Here is a 6089-nt window from a genome sequence, read left to right as displayed (position 1 = left end):
TATTATAATATTATTTACTGTTTACCTGCAGGTCTCTGCTTTATTATAATGTTATTTACTGTTTACCTGCAGGTCTCTGCTTTATTATAATGTTATTTACTGTTTACCTGCAGGTCTCTGCTTTATTATAATGTTATTTACTGTTTACCTGCAGGTCTCTGCTTTATTATAATGTTATTTACTGTTTACCTGCAGGTCTGCTTTATTATAATGTTATTTACTGTTTACCTGCAGGTCTGCTTTATTATAATGTTATTTACTGTTTACCTGCAGGTCTGCTTTATTATAATGTTATTTACTGTTTACCTGCAGGTCTGCTTTATTATAATGTTATTTACTGTTTACCTGCAGGTCTGCTTTATTATAATGTTATTTACTGTTTACCTGCAGGTCTGCTTTATTATAATGTTATTTACTGTTTACCTGCAGGTCTGCTTTATTATAATGTTATTTACTGTTTACCTGCAGGTCTGCTTTATTATAATGTTATTTACTGTTTACCTGCAGGTCTGCTTTATTATAATGTTATTTACTGTTTACCTGCAGGTCTGCTTTATTATAATGTTATTTACTGTTTACCTGCAGGTCTGCTTCATTATAATGTTATTTACTGTTTACCTGCAGGTCTCTGCTTTATTATAATGTTATTTACTGTTTACCTGCAGGTCTCTGCTTTATTATAATGTTATTTACTGTTTACCTGCAGGTCTGCTTTATTATAATGTTATTTACTGTTTACCTGCAGGTCTCTGCTTTATTATAATGTTATTTACTGTTTACCTGCAGGTCTGCTTTATTATAATGTTATTTACTGTTTACCTGCAGGTCTCTGCTTTATTATAATGTTATTTACTGTTTACCTGCAGGTCTGCTTTATTATAATGTTATTTACTGTTTACCTGCAGGTCTGCTTTATTATAATGTTATTTACTGTTTACTTGCAGGTCTCTGCTTTATTATAATATTATTTACTGTTTACCTGCAGGTCTGCTTTATTATAATGTTATTTACTGTTTACCTGCAGGTCTGCTTTATTATAATGTTATTTACTGTTTACCTGCAGGTCTGCTTTATTATAATATTATTTACTGTTTACCTGCAGGTCTGCTTTATTATAATGTTATTTACCGTTTACCTGCAGGTCTCTGCTTTATTATAATGTTATTTGCTGTTTACCATCAGGTCACTGCTTTATTATAATGTTATTTACTGTTTACCTGCAGGTCTGCTTTATTATAATGTTATTTACTGTTTACCTGCAGGTCTGCTTTATTATAATGTTATTTGCTGTTTACCTGCAGGTCACTGCTTTATTATAATGTTATTTACTGTTTACCTGCAGGTCTGCTTTATTATAATGTTATTTACTGTTTACCTGCAGGTCTGCTTTATTATAATGTTATTTACTGTTTACCTGCAGGTCTCTGCTTTATTATAATGTTATTTACTGTTTACCTGCAGGTCTGCTTTATTATAATGTTATTTACTGTTTACCTGCAGGTCTCTGCTTTATTATAATGTTATTTACTGTTTACCTGCAGGTCTGCTTTATTATAATGTTATTTACTGTTTACCTGCAGGTCTCTGCTTTATTATAATGTTATTTACAGTTTACCTGCAGGTCTCTGCTTTATTATAATGTTATTTACTGTTTACCTGCAGGTCTGCTTTATTATAATGTTATTTACTGTTTACCTGCAGGTCTGCTTTATTATAATGTTATTTACTGTTTACCTGCAGGTCTGCTTTATTATAATGTTATTTACTGTTTACCTGCAGGTCTCTGCTTTATTATAATGTTATTCACTGTTTACCTGCAGGTCTGCTTTATTATAATGTTATTTACTGTTTACCTGCAGGTCTCTGCTTTATTATAATGTTATTTACTGTTTACCTGCAGGTCTGCTTTATTATAATGTTATTTACTGTTTACCTGCAGGTCTGCTTTATTATAATGTTATTTACTGTTTACCTGCAGGTCTCTGCTTTATTATAATGTTATTTACTGTTTACCTGCAGGTCTGCTTTATTATAATGTTATTCACTGTTTACCTGCAGGTCTGCTTTATTATAATGTTATTTACTGTTTACCTGCAGGTCTGTTTTATTATAATGTTATTTACTGTTTACCTGCAGGTCTGCTTTATTATAATGTTATTTACTGTTTACCTGCAGGTCTGCTTTATTATAATGTTATTTACTGTTTACCTGCAGGTCTCTGCTTTATTATAATGTTATTTACTGTTTACCTGCAGGTCTGCTTTATTATAATGTTATTTACTGTTTACCTGCAGGTCTGCTTTATTATAATGTTATTTACTGTTTACCTGCAGGTCTCTGCTTTATTATAATGTTATTTACTGTTTACCTGCAGGTCTGCTTTATTATAATGTTATTTACTGTTTACCTGCAGGTCTCTGCTTTATTATAATGTTATTTACTGTTTACCTGCAGGTCTGCTTTATTATAATGTTATTTACTGTTTACCTGCAGGTCTGCTTTATTATAATGTTATTTACTGTTTACCTGCAGGTCTCTGCTTTATTATAATGTTATTTACTGTTTACCTGCAGGTCTGCTTTATTATAATGTTATTCACTGTTTACCTGCAGGTCTCTGCTTTATTATAATGTTATTTACTGTTTACCTGCAGGTCTCTGCTTTATTATAATGTTATTTACTGTTTACCTGCAGGTCTCTGCTTTATTATAATGTTATTTACTGTTTACCTGCAGGTCTGCTTTATTATAATGTTATTTACTGTTTACCTGCAGGTCTGCTTTATTATAATGTTATTTACTGTTTACCTGCAGGTCTGCTTTATTATAATGTTATTTACTGTTTACCTGCAGGTCTGCTTTATTATAATGTTATTTACTGTTTACCTGCAGGTCTCTGCTTTATTATAATGTTATTTACTGTTTACCTGCAGGTCTCTGCGTTATTATAATGTTATTTACTGTTTACCTGCAGGTCTGCTTTATTATAATGTTATTTACTGTTTACCTGCAGGTCTCTGCTTTATTATAATATTATTTACTGTTTACCTGCAGGTCTCTGCTTTATTATAATATTATTTACTGTTTACCTGCAGGTCTCTGCTTTATTATAATGTTATTTACTGTTTACCTGCAGGTCTCTGCTTTATTATAATGTTATTTACTGTTTACCTGCAGGTCTCTGCTTTATTATAATGTTATTTACTGTTTACCTGCAGGTCTGCTTTATTATAATGTTATTTACTGTTTACCTGCAGGTCTCTGCTTTATTATAATGTTATTTACTGTTTACCTGCAGGTCTGCTTTATTATAATGTTATTTACTGTTTACCTGCAGGTCTGCTTTATTATAATGTTATTTACTGTTTACCTGCAGGTCTGCTTTATTATAATGTTATTTACTGTTTACCTGCAGGTCTGCTTTATTATAATGTTATTTACTGTTTACCTGCAGGTCTCTGCTTTATTATAATGTTATTTACTGTTTACCTGCAGGTCTCTGCTTTATTATAATGTTATTTACTGTTTACCTGCAGGTCTCTGCTTTATTATAATGTTATTTACTGTTTACCTGCAGGTCTCTGCTTTATTATAATGTTATTTACTGTTTACCTGCAGGTCTCTGCTTTATTATAATGTTATTTACTGTTTACCTGCAGGTCTGCTTTATTATAATGTTATTTACTGTTTACCTGCAGGTCTCTGCTTTATTATAATGTTATTTACTGTTTACCTGCAGGTCTGCTTTATTATAATGTTATTTACTGTTTACCTGCAGGTCTGCTTATAATGTTATTTACTGTTTACCTGCAGGTCTCTGCTTTATTATAATGTTATTTACTGTTTACCTGCAGGTCTGCTTTATTATAATGTTATTTACTGTTTACCTGCAGGTCTCTGCTTTATTATAATGTTATTTACTGTTTACCTGCAGGTCTGCTTTATTATAATGTTATTTACTGTTTACCTGCAGGTCTCTGCTTTATTATAATGTTATTTACTGTTTACCTGCAGGTCTGCTTTATTATAATGTTATTTACTGTTTACCTGCAGGTCTCTGCTTTATTATAATGTTATTTACTGTTTACTTGCAGGTCTCTGCTTTATTATAATATTATTTACTGTTTACCTGCAGGTCTGCTTTATTATAATGTTATTTACTGTTTACCTGCAGGTCTGCTTTATTATAATGTTATTTACTGTTTACCTGCAGGTCTGCTTTATTATAATATTATTTACTGTTTACCTGCAGGTCTCTGCTTTATTATAATGTTATTTACTGTTTACCTGCAGGTCTGCTTTATTATAATGTTATTTACTGTTTACCTGCAGGTCTCTGCTTTATTATAATGTTATTTACAGTTTACCTGCAGGTCTCTGCTTTATTATAATGTTATTTACTGTTTACCTGCAGGTCTGCTTTATTATAATGTTATTTACTGTTTACCTGCAGGTCTGCTTTATTATAATGTTATTTACTGTTTACCTGCAGGTCTGCTTTATTATAATGTTATTTACTGTTTATCTGCAGGTCTGCTTTATTATAATGTTATTTACTGTTTACCTGCAGGTCTGCTTTATTATAATGTTATTTACTGTTTACCTGCAGGTCTGCTTTATTATAATGTTATTTACTGTTTACCTGCAGGTCTGCTTTATTATAATGTTATTTACTGTTTACCTGCAGGTCTCTGCTTTATTATAATGTTATTTACTGTTTACCTGCAGGTCTCTGCTTTATTATAATGTTATTTACTGTTTACCTGCAGGTCTGCTTTATTATAATGTTATTTACTGTTTACCTGCAGGTCTCTGCTTTATTATAATGTTATTTACTGTTTACCTGCAGGTCTGCTTTATTATAATGTTATTTACTGTTTACCTGCAGGTCTGCTTTATTATAATGTTATTTACTGTTTACCTGCAGGTCTGCTTTATTATAATGTTATTTACTGTTTACCTGCAGGTCTGCTTTATTATAATGTTATTTACTGTTTACCTGCAGGTCTGCTTTATTATAATGTTATTTACTGTTTACCTGCAGGTCTGTTTTATTATAATGTTATTTACTGTTTACCTGCAGGTCTCTGCTTTATTATAATGTTATTTACTGTTTACCTGCAGGTCTCTGGCTCTTCAGCAGGTAAAGTCCAGCTGTTAAAGACGGTTTTACATCTTATGTTCCTTCAGTATATTTGGAATAGAAAACCAGTCTTATCATGATCTTAGCTTTTTGGCTGTTTATGTATTAATGAGGAATGTGGTCTTGTATGGTTGTGTTGCTCCAGGATGGGCCTTTGGAGACTGGGAGGGACAAATCACAGTAGACCACTAGACTGAGCTGTATTTGATGTTTACAGTTATACATGTAGAGATTCGTCGATATGATTATTACCTCTACTACGACTGTCATTTAGCATTCTTTTTATTTTAACAGATCAGAGTAGAGCCGCTGCTCCTCCGCATCGAGAGGAACCAGTTGAGGTGGCTCGGGCATCTGGTCAGGATGCCTCCTGGACCTCCCTGGTGAGGTGTTCCAGGCACGTCCCTCTGGGAGGAGGGACTTTATTATAAGATAAATATGAAAACAAAAAATAGAAACTAATCATAAAATGAATAGAAATTAATCAAATCAATAACAAAAAAATAAAAATAAAACAAAAAAGAAACAGAAATAAATATATGAGAAAACTACTTTATGGGTTAATTATAACTGCAGAGGCGTCAAGGCTGGATGCCACAGCCTAAGAAAGAAATTTAAATTTTATATATTTATATGCATGTTTAGTGGTTAGCACCATGGCCTCACAGCAAGAAGGTCGCTGATTCGATCATCGGCAGGACAGTGGCCTTTCTGTGTGGAGTTTGCATGTTCTCCCCGTATATGCGTAGGTTCTCTCCGGCTTCCTCCCACTTTCCAAAGACTTGATGTTAGGTTAACTGGTTACTCTAAACTTTGTCTCTGTATGGCCCTGTGATGGACTGGCGAGCTGTCCAGGGTGTACCCTGCCTTTCACCCAACGACTGCTGGGATAGGCTCCTGCTTCCCTGCAACCATTCATCTGACTCAGTGGTTAAGATGAATGAATG

This window comes from Telmatherina bonti (genome assembly GCF_933228915.1).
Source record: "Telmatherina bonti genome assembly, contig: scaffold_194, whole genome shotgun sequence".
Classification (NCBI taxonomy): Eukaryota; Metazoa; Chordata; class Actinopteri; order Atheriniformes; family Telmatherinidae; genus Telmatherina; species Telmatherina bonti.
Note: the sequence above shows the minus strand (reverse complement) of the source record.